Below are 18,348 nucleotides of genomic sequence, written 5' to 3'. Positions count from 1 at the left end.
TAACAAAAACATTTTGTTTACAATAGTTCGATGTAGAATATTCAGATACTGGGTGGGGCAAAAGTAGATTCACTGTGGTTTGTAAGGAAAATGATACAATGATTAATAGATAATTATGCAAGAATAAACTTTGTGTTTCATGTACTCCTAAATGTAAACCAACTTTTGCCCAAATGTTTATTCTTGCATAGCAATATTAGCTTCTAAAAATGAGAAAAGATACATAAAAATAACATAATTATGCCAACCAAAGGTCATTACTATAAATATCTTGGTGTATTTTATATATGTGTGCTGAGAATTTTACTAGGTCATTACATTTTGTTCATAATTGTGATTTAATTGCCTCCATAGTTCATTTTTTAAACTAAGCTTTTGTTTTGAGGTTTGCATTTTTTCCTTCTGCTCCCATAAGTAATGTTGGAATGAACATCTTTATATATAACAACTTCATTTGCATTTTAGGTTATTTCCTTAGGATAATTCTTAGAAGAATTCCTGGTCAGAGAGAATGAACATTAACATTTGATATACAGGGTCCAGCACAGATAACACCCCTTTTTATTACAAAATCTTTTATTACAAAATCATAAGCGTGTAATTCTGTAACATAATGATATCACACACAGGCAGACCATATGACATTTTAGGTGAAATGTCCAAATTGCTGTCCATCTCATATGAGACATTCATACATAAACCCTACCAACCACACTCAGGCAGGTGGTACTTCTGCGGGATGCTGTATATTACCTGAAATTGCTTTTCAGAAAAGTTTCATCAGACCCAATGTGTATTTCTTTTTCTTTTTTAAAAAAATGTGGTCTTCTAAAGTTCTTCTGTTTTGTTTTTCCTTTTTTTGACAACAAAGTCAATTGCTTTTGAATACACAGTTTGGCTAGTTTGTTAAGTTAGTTGATTGGTGTTAGTTTTTTGCTAATTGATTCTTCTTTAAATGATTCAGTTTGGCACTAATTTAGGAAGAGGCTGAGTAAAGACTTATGTGAAATTGCCTGGGATTTTAAAAAAAGATAGCTTTTAATTTTAAAGTAATGTTTAAGTAATACTTGGTATCAGTGGTTACTGGTCTGCCAATTTGACATAGTCTTATCCTGATTTTTGTGTTATTAGGTTTCTTTGGGGCTAATTTCCATAGTAATTTTATAGGAACATGAGAGTCATCTATTGTAAAATTAAAATATTTGCATTATTGAGGAATATACATTATAAAAAACTTAGGGGTAAAAATCAGCTCATTTTATTTTGTAGTAAAATTAGAAATAGGAAAAATATGCTAACATGGTAATATCTAATGAGGGAAATGTTCCATGCAAATGTATCTTTTTCTATTAATCCCTAAAATGACTATTTGCTTTTATTTATATGAGTAACATAAGATACAAAAATGTTATTAGGAATATATCTATTTACAAAAAAGATAAACAAGATATGACTTTAAAAATTTTAATAAAGTATGTTTTAAAAGTGATTTAAATTTTTTGTACATTGGACACCTTTTCATGTTTATTGTACTATGCTGATAGCAATGTCAGATTTCATTAGGTTAACACCAAGTTAGTGAAAATGAAAAGCAGAATATTTTTCTGCTATTAGTATTGTTCTGGACTTTTGTCCTTTACATACTTACCTTTTATGGTTATAAGTTATTTCAGAATGGGAATGCTTTAGGAAGATGTATTTTGTTTTAAGCCAAATTAGGCTGCTAACCTAAATTTGGACCTATCCCTTTGTTATTTATTAGTAAATATGTTGTGGTACAAATACCAATGAATACAAACAGTCGTTATATTCTGAACTTTTACATTTTCTACTGGCTATATGTCAGTGAAGGCACAGCTTTGGTAAGGGGTGGGGAGCAACATATATATGTATAGGTGTATACACCTATACATATATATGTATATATACACATATACATACAAGCAATCATCTTTTTACATTGGTATTAGCATTCTTCAGTCTAGGAACTAAGAAAAACAAATAATAACATCACACTTCCAGAGTTACATATTTTACACTAACTATTAGACTCGATAGTACTCTCTGGACTTAAATATACAATGACAGAGACAGGGAGTGTGGGTGTGGGGAATTGGAAAGATGAAACAGGAAAAGACATAGAGAAGGTAAATGCTCTTGGCTTTTTGATATTTAATTTGTAGAGTGATTTTATTTTTCTCTTAAGTCTTAATCTTATGGTTGTAATTGGAATTAGTGTAAGCATAGTTACCAAAAAAATGAAATAAATCATTTAAGACTGGGTATCTTGTTTGTTATTGAGTATATTGATTAAATCTAAGTAGGTCATCATTGTAGTTTATAAATCTTAATGCCTTGTCACTTGTAAATATGCCTGCTATTTAAAAAAAATTAAACCCTTTTCTCCTTGCTTGGATTTTTCTTTTCTGTCTAGGATTAATGGGGAAAACATGAACTTCACTATGAGTTTCTCCTAAAATTTTGATTTATAATTTACCTTCTCAAGACTCATTTTGAACTCCAGAGATCATCTTCTCCTGTAACCTCCTATTGAAAGATTTCAAAATGAGTAAGTTGACCTTCTGAATTTTGGGAGGTACTTGACTGAGATTAATAGATGTTATTATGTTGGCTGCTGCTAATGTATTAGGAATTATTCTTCAAAGAGTCCAGTTAAACACCAAGCCCACTGTCATTTGGTGAGGGGTGGGGAGAGGCATATACATACAATCACTTATAAGCCTGATGGGACTGTTTGCCAGTTTTTATTTATTTTGACTTGAGGAAGCACCAGGATCAACGTAACTTAGAAAAAGCAATACCAGGCATGGGATTTTGGCAAATATATGCAAGTGAATGTGACATTTCTTTAAAGGAATGTGAGCTAGAAGTCAAAGATGTTGTCTGTTGTATAACACAGTGTTTATAGTTAACAATACATTATTATACACAACATATATTAAAAGGATAGATCTCATGTTAAGTATTTTTACTACAGAACAGAAACAAAAACACAAAAGAACACAAGCACATTTTTGGAGATGATAGATGTAGTTATAGCAGCTTGATTGTGGTGATAACCCCATGGGTATATGCATATGTCCAAATCATCAAACTGTACACATTATGTGTAATTTTTAAATATATTAATCATATTTAGTAAAGCTAAAAAGATACTGATTATATTTTAAAGTTATATTCTACAGAAAGAAGAGAAGATAATCAAGCAGATAAAATTCCAAAGCACTCAGAATACATGTTTTAGTTTTTCAATTACAGTTGACATTCAATATTATTTTACACTAGTTTCAGGGGTACAGCACAGTGGTTGAAAAAGGTGAAGGGATTAAGAAGTACATATTAATAGTTATAAAATAATCATGGGAATGTAAAGTAGAGCATTGGGAATATAGTCAATAATATTGCAGTAACTATATGATGTAGGAGGTAAAAGGCAAATGGCTTCATGATCCTTTGCTACAGTCTATTGACTTCATGATTAGTACTTGATACTGATGATGATGGTGTTGGTGTTCTCCTTGGCATTTAAAGGAATGTCAAATGTACTCAACAATTTCTCATCAGAGAGCTTTTCTTCTACTGAGACTGATTCACAGGGGAGAAACCTCTTTGAAGACAATATACAAGTGAAAAATCAATTTACGATAGAGGAAGCCAAAGAGGAGGAAAAGAGGTGGCAAAAAATGGGTAGATACTGAGAGAAGAAACATTAAGGGAAAGATGAGGAGGGACAGGGCTCAGGCCTAACCACGTGAAGCCTTCTTTTTGCTTCCATCCTGGCTGCCATCCTCCCTACCATCCTCCGGCTATTAAAAAATCTTACTTTAATTCTGGTGTTAATCTAGTTTCTCCAGCATTTTATCTTTTTCACCCACAGGTATTCTAGGTTTACATGGTCACCATAACTATCACTGGTCTTCTCCCTCCTCATTCCACTGTTGTTTGCTGAAAGCTTTCCTATAATACTCGATTTCTCCAACTTAGTTAATTCAAACAGATTCACTGTCAGTGATAAGTCAGTGTCACTTTATACCGGGCAGAGTTCTAGGTCCTGGAGATGTAGTCAGTGAGATGAAGTCTCGATCCTCATGGAACTTACATTGTAGCAGATGTAAATAATGTATAAATGTATATTTGATTTGTTATGGGAAAAAAGTAGATGAAGGGGATAGAGACTAGCAGAGTATGCTACTTTAGAAAGGGTCATCAACAAAGTTTTCTGTATGGAGGTCATATTTAAGTAGGAGTCTGAATGAAGTGTGGGAACAAACCATATGTTTCAGGACAGTGAGTACTTGGTAGCAGGATGAGTCAAGTGCAAAGGCTTATGTTTGGTGTGTTCTAGGCTCAGAGAGAAGCACAGTGGATGGAGTGGGAGAGTGGAAGGAAGTGAGGTTAAGACTCGGATCACAAAAGGCCGATGGGCCACTTGAAGTCCCTGGATTTTACTCTAAATGTGATGGCAAGTCACACTTAGGGGGTTGAGAGCAGATGGGCTGTATGAACTCACTTGACTTAAGATTATCTTTAAAAAAACTGGAGCTGCAACATTTCAGGAGAATTAATAGGCACTTATCCAGTTGCATTTATTAATATTTATTAATATAAATACTGAAGTAGGAATGACAAGTGGTTGTTCAAGGGTAGCTTGAACTGGATGGCACTACTGAAGGTCTATTTTAACTTTGAAAGAGTACACAGTACCATGATGGAATAGGTGACTGTTTTCCTAGAAAGATTTCATTGACTAATTCTTTCAGAGGCCATTAGAGGTGAACAGTGGTAGCTAATCAGCATGTATTCTTGTGGGCTTATTATGTATCAGACACTGGGCTAGATACTTCTGTAAATGTTAGATTGTGTAGGCATTTGCAGGTATTTGCCCCCATTTTATGGAGAAGAAAACTGAAAGTCCAGAGGTTCTGTTGTGCCACAGCTGCTAGAGGCACTTGGTTAATTCTCAGACTACACTAAAGTAGGCTCTTTGCCTGAATTATTGGGGTAATTGCAGCAGTGTAGATCTAGGTATTAATCATGTTTAATTAGGCAATGTGCTATTAAATTCCTAAGAATATATTAAAGGGGTAATTTAAAAGATATTTTAAAACACATACTTTCTAATTTTCTGGAAATTAAAGAATTATGCGGTCATTTTAGAAAAATTAGAAAATATAATTTTATATATACACACATATACACATTTTGACAACCTCTCTGCTTCCTCCTTGTTAGTGCCTCAGACCTGTACTTTTTCCAAGATAAGCCAATGAATTCTAGTGGTATTGTTATTGTATGTATTTAAATAGTTGCAGAATGAATGAGTTTTACTTTGTCCAGTGGTGCCCATCATTTAGACTTGCTCTAAGACAATGTATTACTTGAAAATGAGTTTAGGGAACTTAATAAATGTATTTGGTAACTGGGTTTGTTTAGTAAAATTGTTACAGAGGTCATCTGAGGAACTTAGTTCTATAATCTCTTGAGTAGTAGTGATTCAAAGTCTTATGCTCTTGTGGACTATCTGTAGGACATATTATCAAATCCAATATTTATTTGGCAAAACTCATCTAAAGAAAGTAAGCAAAATAAAATGATTCCACCTTCCTTTGATAACTTCCTTGCACACGGCAAACTATGGAAATAATGTCTCAGTTTACAATAGCAAGTATTCGAGGAGTACATATTTTGTTATTTTCTTTTATAACTCAGTTTTTATTTTGAGCCCACATTCTGAAAAGATTGCTGAAATGTTAGTGTTAAAGAGGATCTATTACCTTTTTCTAGTGGTCTGCTAATTCTTGGATTGGGATAGTGGGTCCTACTAGACATCTTCATCTTTCCACAGTGGTGGCATCTATAGAAATATTCATCCTTCATTTTGTTTCTGAAGTTAGTTGTCATCACACATTGCTGCTGATTTATCCCTCATTCTCATCCACACGGTTTTAGCTGGCAGAGCAACTCTTCCTGCAATTTTCATGCTATTGATTATATTATAATCTTTCTGTGGTCTCCAGCTCCAGTAAGATGTGAGAGTTGCCTGAGAGTGCCACTGCCTAAGCCTTTCTAGGGCTGGGTGGGGCTTGGGAAACTGTAAGGCTAATTCCCTTGTTTGCCTCTCACATTATCCATCCAATTCTGTGTGATCTTTCTGCCTCCCTGAGTCTGTACCTAGGACATGGGATGCGCATTGCCTCTGTTCTCTTGTAAAAACAGTGTCTATCCATTCACTTGTTCCTTTGACTCCAGTTTTCTTCCTTCCAGGGAACCTTCTCAAAGTTTGGAGTATGAGAAAGTCTTTTTTAGAAGATGTTTTAAATCTGTGTTCTGTGCCAGATGTGAATCCATGGGCTGAAAATTTTTACATAAAAATCCAGATTTCCAGATTTCTTTTTGGGGAAAAATAATCTGGCAATTCTGGGACCAAATTTTTATGTAGTAAAGCTGGAGCTGCATAGTGGCTCCTTATAAGGTTTGCTCACTCTCATCCCTGTGTTCTCTTTTTGTTTTATATTATTCACATGCCTGGCTTTAGTAAGCATATGTTCTGAGTCCTTTCCATTATTCCTTAGGCTCAGGATTTTAAAATTCATAGGTTAGGAAAAAGACTCCGTGTTTCTGCTTTCTGCTGTCACTGGTTGTTTTGAGGCAAGGTGGACTTATCTACTGCTTGGATGGAGGAAGAATACAAGAACAACAGGGGGAAATATTGGCATGTGTTTCAAAAATGTTAAACCACTGTAAGATATAATGAGAATTTTATTTTACTAGTTAAAAAATGTTGATTTTTAAAATTCGGCTTTATTAATGTAATAATAACATAGAGTTCACCAATTTTTAATATATAATATAAACTGTTTTCCAAAGTGATTGTCATTTTACATTCCCAGTAGCAACGTATGAAAGTTCAGCTCCTCCACAGCCTTAGCATTTGATGTTATTAATATTTTAATTTTATTCACTCTGGTGGATACATTGTCTCTAGTTATATCTCTTTGTGGTTTTAATTTGCATTTTCCTACTGAATAATGATGCTGAGCATCTTTTCATGTGCTCATTTTCCATTTCTATATACACATATATTTTTCAGACATGTCTGTTTAAATCTTTTGTATATTTAAAAAAATTAAGTTGCTTTTCTTATTTATGAGTGTATGAGCTTTTTTGTACTATGGATACAAGCCATTTATTAGGTAAATCTTTCAAAAATAGTTTCTTCCATTTTATTAATGTGTGTTTTCAAAAGCAAAAGTTTTTACTTTTGATGAAGGCCAAAATGTTGACTTTTTTTTATGGTTCACGTGTTTTTATTGTGCCCTATCAATCAATCAATAAGTAAGTAAGTAAGTAAATTTAAAAAATGAAAGAAAAAGAAAAAATTAACTTAAGCTCACAAAGTTTTCTCATATGTTTTCTAGAAATTTTATTGTTTTTGCCCTTACATTTAAATCTGTGGTCCATTTTGAGTTAATTTTTATATAAAATATGGGATAAGGATAGAGTTTCTTCTTTACACATGTGACTATCTAATTTTTCCAGCTGTCTTTGTAAAAGAGACCATTCTTTCCCTACTGCACTAATATGATGCATTTGTTGGAAATTAGTTAATCACAGGTATATTCATAATTTTATTCTGTACCATTGATCTGTATGTCCTTCTTTAATCAAGTATCACACTAACTTGGCTATGATAGGTTTAGGGTAAGTCTAGAAATAAAATGATATAAGTTCTCAAACTTTATACTAGGTGTTTTGTATTTTCATATTAATTTTAGAATAAGCATGTTACAAAAAGGCTTACTATGATTTTGATTAAAATTGTTTCAAATCTATAGATTAGTTTGGGGGAAATTGATATCTTAAAGAGTATTGGACGTTCTGATCCATAAACATGGTATATGTCTTTATATACATCTCTATAGATCTTGGAAACATTTTAATCAATTTATTTCCAATTTTTTGTTTACTATTCTAAATGATATTGATTTTTAAATTTCAGATTCAATTATTAGTATACAGAAATACAATTGATTTTTGTACATTGATTTTTATTTTAATTGAATATTCATTGACTAAAAAGGTTTTGGCTTATTTCTGGGCTCTCTATGCTGTCCTAGTGCTCTATGTGTCTGTTTTATGCCAGTACCATGCTGTTTTGATTACTATGGCCTTATAACATAGTTTTATATTAGATAGTGTGATTACTCCAACTTTGTTCTTCTTTCTCAGGATTGCTGTTGCTATGTCGGACCTTTTGTGGTTCCATATAAATTTGTGAAATATTTGTCCTAGTTCTGTGAAATACATTGTTGGGATCTTCATAGGAATTGCATTGACTCTATAGATTGCTTTGGGTAGTCTGGACATTTTAATGATGTTAACTCTTCCTATCTATGAACATGATATGTGCTCCCATTTTTTAATATCCTTTTCAATTTTTTTCTTTGGTGTCTTAGAATTTTCCAAGTACACGTCTTTTACATCTTTGGTTAGGTTTATTCCTAGGTATTTTATTTTTTTTGAAGAAATTGTGAATGGGGTTGTTTTCTTAATTTCCCTTTCTGTTAGTTTATTATTGACATATAAGAATACAACTGATTTCTGGATATAATTTTATATAGATTCATCTATATCCTGCTACTTTGCTGACTTTATCAGTTCTAGTTGTTTCTTGGTGGAATATTTAGGATTCTTTATGTACAGTATGGTGTAATGATAGTTTTACTTCTTGCTTTCCAACTTCAATGGAGCCTTTTATCTCTTCTACTTATCTGATTGCTGTGGCTAGGGCTTCCAGCACTATGTTGAATAAGAGAGGTGAAAGTGGTCCCTGTGTTGGTCCTGATCTTAAGGGGAATGCTTGTAGTTTTTGCCCTTTGAGTGTGATGCTGCTTCTGGGTTTGTCATATGTGGCCTTTATTATGTTTAGGAATGTTCCCTCTAATTCCACTTTGCTGAGTGTTTTTATCATACATATTGCTGGGTTTTATCAAATGCTTTTTCTGCATCTATTGATAATCATGTGGTTTTTATCCTTCATTTTGAATATGTGGTGAATCCCATTTTTTGATTTGCAAATGTTGTACCAACTTTGCATTCCTGGAGTGAATCTCACTTGATCATGGTGTATGATCTTTCTGATGCATTGCTTTATTTGGTTTGCTAATACTTTGTTGAGAATTTTAGTGTTTATGTTCACCAAGGATACTGGCCTATAGTTTTCTTTCTTTGTAGTACCTTTACCTGGTTTTGAAATTAGGATAATGCTGGCCTTATAAAATGAGTTTGAGAGCCTGCCCTTCTTCTGAATTTTATAAAATAGTTTGAGAAGGAGAGCTGTTAGTTCTCAAAATATTTGGTAAAATTCAGGGCTTTTATTTGTTGGGAATTTTTTTATTACTACTTCAATTTCAATAGGTATAATCTGTCTATTCTGATTCTTTGATTCTTCCTGATTTACTTTTAAAGGTTTGTATGTTTCTAGGAATTTATCCTTTTTGTTCAGGTTGTCCAGTTTGTTGGCATATAGTTTTTTATAATATTTTCTTATAATCCTTTGTATATCTTTGGTGTCAGTTGTTATTTATCCTCTTTCACTTCTGATTTTAATTATTCGAGTCCTCTTTTTTTCCTAATGAGTCTGGTTAAACACTTGTCAATCTTGTTTATCTTTTAAAAGAACCAGCTCTTGGATTCATTGATATTTTAATATATTTTAGACTCCATTTTATTTATTTCTTCTGATACTTATTATTTTCTTCATTCTATTCACTTTGGCCTTGTTGCTCTTTTTCAAATTTCCTTAAGTGTAACGTTGGATGGTTTATTTGAGCTTTTTCTTATTTTTTGAGATAGGCCTGTAATGCTGTGGATTTCCCTCTTAGATTTGCTTCCCCAGTGTCTCACAGATTTTGAATGGTTGTGCCCTAATTTACATTTGTCAGGGTGTCTTTTGATTTCTTCCTTCATCTTGTTGACCTCTTCATTGCTTAATAACATGATATTTAGCCTCCATGTCTTCTCATTTTTATCAGTGTTCTCCTAGTTTCATAACATTGTGGTCAGAGAAAATGCTTGACATGATTTCAGTCTTCTTAAATTTACTGAGACTTGTTTTGTGTCCTAACATGTGGTCTATTCTAGAAAACGTTCCATATGCACTTGAAAAGTATGCACATTCTGATGCTTTGAGGTGAAATGCTCTGAAGATATCAATTAAATAGATTTGATCTAGTGTGTTGTTTAAGGTTGCTATCTCCTTGTTGGTTTTCTGTCTGGAAGATCAATTCATCGAAATCAATGGGGTGTTAAAATCCCCAACTATTACTGTATTTCTGTCAACCTCTCCCTTTTTTTGCCCATCAAGATTTGCTTCACATATTTAGGTGCTCCTAGTAAAATGTTTACCAGGGTTATATCTTCTTGTTGGATTGTTAGCTTTATCATTATGTAGTGTTTTTCATTTTCTTTTACTATAGCCTTGGTTTTAAAGTCTATTTTGTCAGATAAAAGTAGTGCTACCCCAGCTTTTATTTCCTTTCTATTTGCATAAAATATCTTTTTTCCATCCCTTTACTCTTAGTCTGTGTGTATCTTTTGATCTGAGATGTGTCTGTTGGAGGCAGCATATAAATGGGTCTTGATTTCTTATCCATTCAGCTACCCTATATCTTTTGGTAGAAGCATTTAAGCCATTTACATTTAAGGTGACTATTGATAGATATGTATAGTGCCATTTTATTGTTAGACTATTTTCCTCTTTTTTTCTTCTTCTTAAAGCAAGCCCTTTAATATTTGTTGCAGTACTTGTTTGGTGATAACTTCTTTAACTTTTTCTTGTCTGGGGAGCTCCTTATTTCTTCTTCAATTTTAAACGATAGTCTTGGTGGGTAAAGTAGACTTATTGTAGGTCCTTGCTTTTCATCACCTTGAATATTTCATGCCATTCCTTTCTGGACTGAAGTGTTTCCACTGAGAAGTCAGATGCCAGTCTAATTGGTACTCCCTTGTATTTAACTACCTGGTTTTCTTTTGGGGCTTTTAGGATTCTCTCCCTGTCTTTAAGCCTTGTCATTTTAATTATGATGTATCTCAATGTAGGCCTCCTTGGGTCCACCTTTTGGGGATTCTCTGAGCTTCCTGGACTTGTTTGTCTTTTTCATTTATCAGATTAACAAAGTTTTTATTCATTATTTCTTCAAATCGGTTCTTGATCCCTTGCTTGTTCTCTTCTCCTTCTGGTATTCCCATGATGTGGATGTTCTTATGCATCATGTTGTCCAAAATGTTTCTTAAGCTTTCCTTGTTTTTAAAATTCTTTTACTTGTTGCTGCTCTGCCTGCAACAGGCAAGTGCTTTTTTCCACCTTGTTTTCTAAATCACTGACTGGAACCTGTGCTTCATCTAACCTACTGTTTATTCCTTCCAGTGTGTTATTAGTTCAGATATTGCACTCTTTATTTCTGACTGGTCCTTTTCAATAGTTTCTATGTCTTTTTCATACTGTCAAGTATCCTTATAATTATTACTCTAAACTCGATCTGATAAATAGCTTGCCTCCGTTTCATCTAGCTCCTTTTCTGGAGAATTCTCTTGTTCTTTCATTTGGGGTCTGTTTCTTTGTCTCCATTTTGGCTGCTTCTTCATATTTGTTTCCATGTATTTGATAGATCTGCAAAGAGTCTGGTGCTGCTTGTGACTGGCCCTGGCCAATCTGTTCGGAGCTATTAGTGACCCACAGCCCATGATTCCCTCTGCTGTGCCTGTTTGTAGGCAGAAAGAACCAGCCTACACACCAAGGCAGGCGTTTATAAGCACCGGGCTTGGAAAGAGGATCAGCTGAAGTCTCTTATTGCTCCCCAAGATCTGCCTAGTTGTTAAACTAATCAACAAGATAGCCTCAAGCTATACTCAGCAGCCTGCCTCAAGCTCCACCGGGTGGAGCAGAGTAATTCCTGCAGATAGGGCTATTGCTTCTTCTTAGGCTGATGCTATTTGGAGAGGAGTGCTCTGCCTGAGAAAGATGGCTTCTGCAGTATGGGAAATGGCTCAGCACAGGGATCTGGCAGCTGTTTCATTACTTCTCTCCCCAGAGACACCAGCCCCAGACTCTCCTCAAGCATCTCTGGTCCACTCTGCCCTCTCTCTGCTGGAGGCCAGGGTAAGTGGCTGCAAATAAAATTTTGTGTTGGCCGTTTAAGAAGTTTTCTGAGTCTCTAGCTGCCTCTCCTTGGTGGACAGAAATGCTGTTGCTTTTCATAGCTGAATGTTATCTGGGTTCCTTTCTGGGTCTGGTGCTGTAGGATGGGGAGCACAGCTTGGGGTTTAGACCCACACTTCTCAAGGGAAATCCTCTGGCTGCTGAAATATCCCTGCGGAACTTCAGCTGTTGCCCACGTGAGCCCAGCCAGCCCTCTCTTGCATCCTATGCACTACTTACCAGTCTTGCTGAAGTGGTTTCTTTTGTCTGTCTGTCATAAGGCTACTTTCCAGCTAGTGTTCAGTTGGCTATTAAGGATGAGTTCTGTACAATTTAGTTGTTATTTCAGATTGGTCCTGGGAGGAGATAGTGTAGCTTCTACTTAATCCTCTGCCATCTTGGATCTCTCTGCAAATTAATTTGAATTTTAGGACCTTGGTAAATTCATTTGGTTCTGGTAGATTTTTGTTTGTCTGTTTGCTTTTTGTAGATTACATAGTAATAATAATACATAATCATGTCATTTGTCAAAAAGGCAGTGTTACTTTTTTTTTCTAATTCATCTGCCTGTTATTATTTTTCCCCTAGGAACCCACTTCTGGCTGCAGTTTGTTAACCCCTTATCAAAAAGAATAGTTACCATTTATTGAGCATCACCAACATAGTGGGTAATGTTATAGGCACATTGCATTCTTATTTAATTATTACTCACAACAAACAAGAGGCTGAGGCTCAGCCGGTTTTAAATTATTACTCCAAGATTACATAGCAAGCCCTGGCTGTTGTAGCTCAATGGACTGAGCACAGGCCTGCGAACAAAAGGATCGTGGTTCGATTCCCAGCCAGGGCACATGCCTGGGTTGCAGGCCAGTTCCCTGCAGGCCAACTCCCAGCAGGGGACGCACAAAAGGCAACCATACATTGATGTTTCTCTCCCTCTCTCCTTCCCCTCTAAAGATAAATAAATAAAACTTAAAAAAAAAGATTACATAGCAAATTGCTGTGTGAAATAAGGAAGTGGATCGAATAAAGAATCAAAGGAGTCAGAAGCAGCAGAGTAGGTAACATCTACTTTGTTTCCATTACCCAGAAATACTATGTGTGCACCAGCAAAAACACATTAGAAAGTTTATCAATCCACTGTAGTACATAAAGCAGTAAGGGTTAAGGTCATTTTTCTGACTTGGCATTCATGGGTTGAACCTATTATCATTTTATATCTTGCTTTGAAATAAAGCTTTGGGAATGAGGTTACTATCAAAGGGGTTTTCAAACAGTACTTTAAATATAATAAGGTGGTCTGGGAATGCCTCGCTGAGAAGAGCAGGTTTGAGCTATGACTTAGAGATTAGAGAGAGAGCTCTGCAGATGCATGGGGAGGTTCCCAGGCAAAAGACACAGAGGATGCACAAAAGCTTACCTGTCAGGTTGGAGAGACACCATGTTGGCTGGTCTGGCCACAGAAACAAATGGTTTACCAACATTTTTTCTCAGTCTTCTCTATATTCTAGGTACTTTTATACAAACACATCTCAAAATAAGGAAAATTGGAGAAAAAAAGTGTTTGCTTTTTTCAACGTGGGTTTCAAACTTTTATTTTTAAATGTCATTTTTTTCACAAGAGCCACATGACTTGAGGTCTATTTATTTAATTCCTCTGAATGTTGGGTAGCACTTTTTTAAAATTTAATTCTTATTCAAGTACAGTTTTCTGTTTTATATTCCCTGCCCTGCCCCCCCAGTGCTCCCCACCTCCCTCCCATTCCCCCCCACCTTAATTATTGTCCATGTGTCCTTTATACTTATTCATGTGAGTAGCACTTTTTAAAAATTAAATTTATTGAACTGCATTGGTTAATAAAGCCATACAGGTTTCAAGTGTGCAACTCTGTAACACATCATCTGCATACTGTATTGTGTACTCACCACCCAAAGTCAGGTCTCTTTAGACCATCATGTATCCTCCTTTGCCCTCTTCTACTTCTGGCAATCACCATATTATTGTCTGCCTGTTTGGGGGTTATTTTTTTGCTTAATCCCTTCACCTTTATCACCCAACCCCACAAACCTTGTCTCCTCTGACAGCTATCAGTCTATTTTATGTATTTATAAGTCTGCTTCTATTTTGTTTGTTAGTTTATTTTGTTTATTAGATTCCACATGTAAGTGAAATTGTATGCTATTTGTCTTCCTCTTACTGGCTTATTTCCCCTAGCATAGTACTCTCTAGGGCCATTCATGCTGTTGCAAAAGTTAAAATTTTCTTTTTTATGGCCAAGTAGTATTCCCTTGTGTAAATGTGCCATGGCTTTTTTGTCCACTATCTACTGATGGGCGTTTGGGGTGCTTCCCAATTTTGGCTGTTGTAAATAACACTGCAATAAACACAGGGGTGCATGTATTCTTTCAAATTAGTGTTTCAGGATTCTTAGGATATACTACTCCCAGAGATGAAATCACTGGGTCATAAGGCAGTTCCATTTTTAGTTGTTTCTGAGGAAATTCCACAATGTTTCCCACAGTGGCTGCACTAATCTGCATTCCCATCAACAGTGCATGAGGGTTCCTTTTTCTCCACAGTCTCTCCAGCACTTGTTATTTGTTGATGTGTTGATGATGCCATTCTGATCAGTGTTAGGTGATATCTCAATGTGGTTTTAATTTGCATTTCTATGATGATTAGTGACTTTGAGCATCTTTTCATATGTCTGTTGGCCATCTCCATGTCCTCTTTGGAGGAGTGTCTATTTGGGTCCTTTGCTTATTTTCTAATTAGATTGGGTTTTGTGTGTGTGTGTTGAGTTGTATTAGTTCTTTTTTTCATCTTGGAAATTACTCCTTATTGGATGTATCATTGGTGAATATGTTCTCTCATATAGTGGGTTGTATTTTCATTTTTGTTGATGGTTTCCTTTGCTGTGCAAAAACATTTTAGTTTGCTGGAATCCCATTTGTTTATTTTTTTCCTTTGTTTCCCTTGCCCAGGGATATATATCAGAAAAAGTATTGCTATAAGAAATGTCAGAGATTTTACTGCCTATGTTTTCTTCTAGTACTTTTCAGTTTTGTGACTTACATTTAAGTCTTTAATCCATTTTGAGTTTATTCTTTATTTCTCAATCCTCACATGAAGATATGTTTATTGATTTTAGAGTGAGAAGAAGGGAGAGAGATGTGGGAGACAGAGAGAGAAAAAATAATTGATGTGAAATAGAAACATTGATTGGTTGCCTCCCTTAACCCCTGACCAGGGATCTAACCGGCAACCTAAGTATGTGCCTTGACTGGGGATCAAACCTGCAACCTTTTGATGTATGGGTTGATTCTTCAATCAACTGAGCCAGGCCAGGGTGAATGTTTTCTTGTGTATGGTATAAGAAGGTGGTCTAGTTTCTTTTCTCTTATTTCTTGTATCTGTCTAATTTTTTCAATACTACTTATTAAATACATTGTCTTTATTTCATTATATGTTCTTGCCTCCTTTGTCAAATATTAATTGACTCTATATGTGTAGGTTTACTTCTGGGCTCTCTATTCTGCCCATTGAGTATGATGTTGGCTGTGGGTTTGTCATATATGGCCTTTATTATATTGAGGTATATTCCCTCTATTCCCACTTTGCTGAGAGTTTTATCAAAAATGGATGCTGCAGCCCTGGCTGGTGTAGCTCAGTGGATTTAGCACGGGCCTGCGAACCACACGATTGCGGTTCGATTCCCAGTCAGGGCACATGCCTGGGTTGCAGGCCAGTTCCCAGCAGGGGACTCACGAGAGGCAACCATACATTGATATTTCTCTCGTTCTCTCCTTCCCCTCCTCTCTAAAATAAATAAATAAAATATTAAAAAATAAATACTTAGTATTTAAAAAACGGATGCTGTATTTCATGAAATACTTTTTCTGCATCTATTAGTGTGATCATGTGATTTTTATCCTTCATTTTTGTTTATGTGGTATATCCTGCTTATTGATTTGCAGATATTGTACCAACACTGTGTCCCCAGAATCAATCCCAACTGATTTTGTTAATGAATTGCAGGATCCAGTTTGCTAATATTTTTTAGAGGACTTTTGCATCTATGTTCATCAGGGATATTGGTGTATAACTTTCTCTTTGTAGTATCTTTAACTGGTTTTAGAATTAGGAAAAGTCTTTTCTCCTCTTGAATGTTGTGGGATAGTTTGAAAAGGATAGGTATTCATTCTTCTTTGATTGTTTACTAAAATTTGCCTGTGGAGCTATCTGCTTTAGGACATTTGTTTGCTGGGAATTCTTTGATTACTGCTTCAATTTCATTAGTTGTGGGCTTCAGACTTTTAAAAACATTATTCGGAAACAACTCCCAAATAAAAATGAAGAAAAAAGTGATGTTTCAGCTTAAAAAATGGGGAAATGTCAAAAAATACCCACAGCAGCCAGATTAAAGGGGTTCCTATTGGCCAAGTCTGAGACAGTTTGAGCTTCTAAATAATGAGATTAATAAGTTTTCTTTTTAACTTTATTCTTATTATTGATACTATTACAGATGTCCCCATTCCCCACCTTTGCTCACTTTCATCACACTCCCATCCCTCCTTCCCTCTGGCCATCAGCACACTGTTGTAGGTGTCTATGTGTCATGCATTCATGTTCTTTGGCTAATCCCTTCACCTTCTTTCATCTAGTCTCCCCATTGCTTTAGCCTCTGTTATTTGTCAATCTGTTCTGTATATCTGTACCTTTGTTTTTATTTTGTTTATCGGTTTATTCTATTCATTAGATGTCACATATAAATGAAATTATGTGGTATTTGTATTTCCAACTGGCTAATTTCACATAGCAAAATAATCTCCAAGTCTATCCATGTTGTTATAAGTGGTAAAATTTTTTTCTTTTTTAATGGCCAGATAGTTATCCCATTGTAGACACTTCTCCAAAGAAGACATACAGATGGTCAATAGACATATGAAAAAATGCTCAATGTCACTAATTAGCAGAGAAATGCAAATTAAAACCACATTGAGATATCACCTCACACCTGCCAGAATGGCTACCATCAATAACTCAACAAACAACAACTATTGGGGAGATTGTGGTGAAAAAGGAGCCCTTATGCACTGTTGGTGGGAATACAGACTGGTGCAGCTACTGTGGAAAACAGTATGGAATTTCCTAAGAAAAAAAACCCCAAACACCCCCAAATGGAAAAACACAGGGATTTCATCTCTGGGAGTATATCCTAGAAATCCCAAAACACTAATTTGAAAGGACACTTGAACCCCTATGTTCATTGTAGTGTTATTTATAATAGCCAAGATCTGGAAACGGCACACATGTCCAACAGTAGGTGAATGGATAAAAAAAGCTGTTGTATATTCACACAATGGAAAACTATGTGACTCTATAAAGTGAACCAAGTTGGAAGTATCATAATACCTGATGTCAAATTATATTACAAGGCCATTGAAATCAAAACATCCACATACTGGCTGGCATAAGAACAGGCATACAGGTCAATGCAACAGAACAGAGAGCCCAGAAATAAATTCATGGCTTTATAGTCAGTTAATAGTTTACAAAAGAAGTAAGGGTATACGATGGAATAAACTCAGTCTCTTCAATAATGGTGTTGGGACTATTGGACAGGTACATGCAAAAACAAAACAAAACAAAACAAAATGGAACTAGACTATCAACTTATACTATGCACAAGAATAAACTCAAAATGGGTAAAAGACTTAAATGTAAGTTATGAAACCACAAAAATCCTTGAAAAAAATATAGGCAGTAAAATCTCAGACATCTTTAGTAATCATAGCAATAATCATAGCAAAATTTCAGACATCATAGCAATATATTTGCTGATGTATCTCCTAGAGCAAAGGAAACAAAGAAAAAAGTAAATGGGATTGCATCAAATAAAATACTTTTGCACAGGAAAAGAAACCATCAACAAAATGAAAAGGGACCTACTATATGGGAGAACATATTTGCCAATGATACATCTGATTAGGGTTTAATTTCCAAAATATATAAAAACTTTGTATAACTCAATATCAGTAGGGATTAATAAGTTTTAATTCATTAAATGAAAAGAAATCCATGAATCCACACTTATAACACATAAATATGGTAGAGGAGAACACCA

At 35.0% G+C, this 18,348-nt stretch overlaps 1 long non-coding RNA gene across 1 annotated transcript in view; it reads left to right on the top strand.

Annotated features, from left to right (window-relative positions):
• The first annotated feature begins 2,438 nt into the window (after positions 1-2,438).
• Positions 2,439-18,348, top strand: part of LOC118977399 (uncharacterized) — a 44,698-nt gene continuing 28,788 nt past the window's right edge. Inside the window, exon 1 of the long non-coding RNA XR_005064519.1 lies at positions 2,439-2,569. This is a non-coding gene — a long non-coding RNA (uncharacterized LOC118977399). The remainder of the gene's footprint in view (positions 2,570-18,348) is intronic.

Source organism: Sturnira hondurensis, unplaced genomic scaffold, assembly GCF_014824575.4.
Source record: "Sturnira hondurensis isolate 20B ecotype Veracruz unplaced genomic scaffold, ASM1482457v3 Scaffold0021354, whole genome shotgun sequence".
Classification (NCBI taxonomy): Eukaryota; Metazoa; Chordata; class Mammalia; order Chiroptera; family Phyllostomidae; genus Sturnira; species Sturnira hondurensis.
Note: the sequence above shows the minus strand (reverse complement) of the source record. Positions and strands in the feature narration are given on the sequence as shown.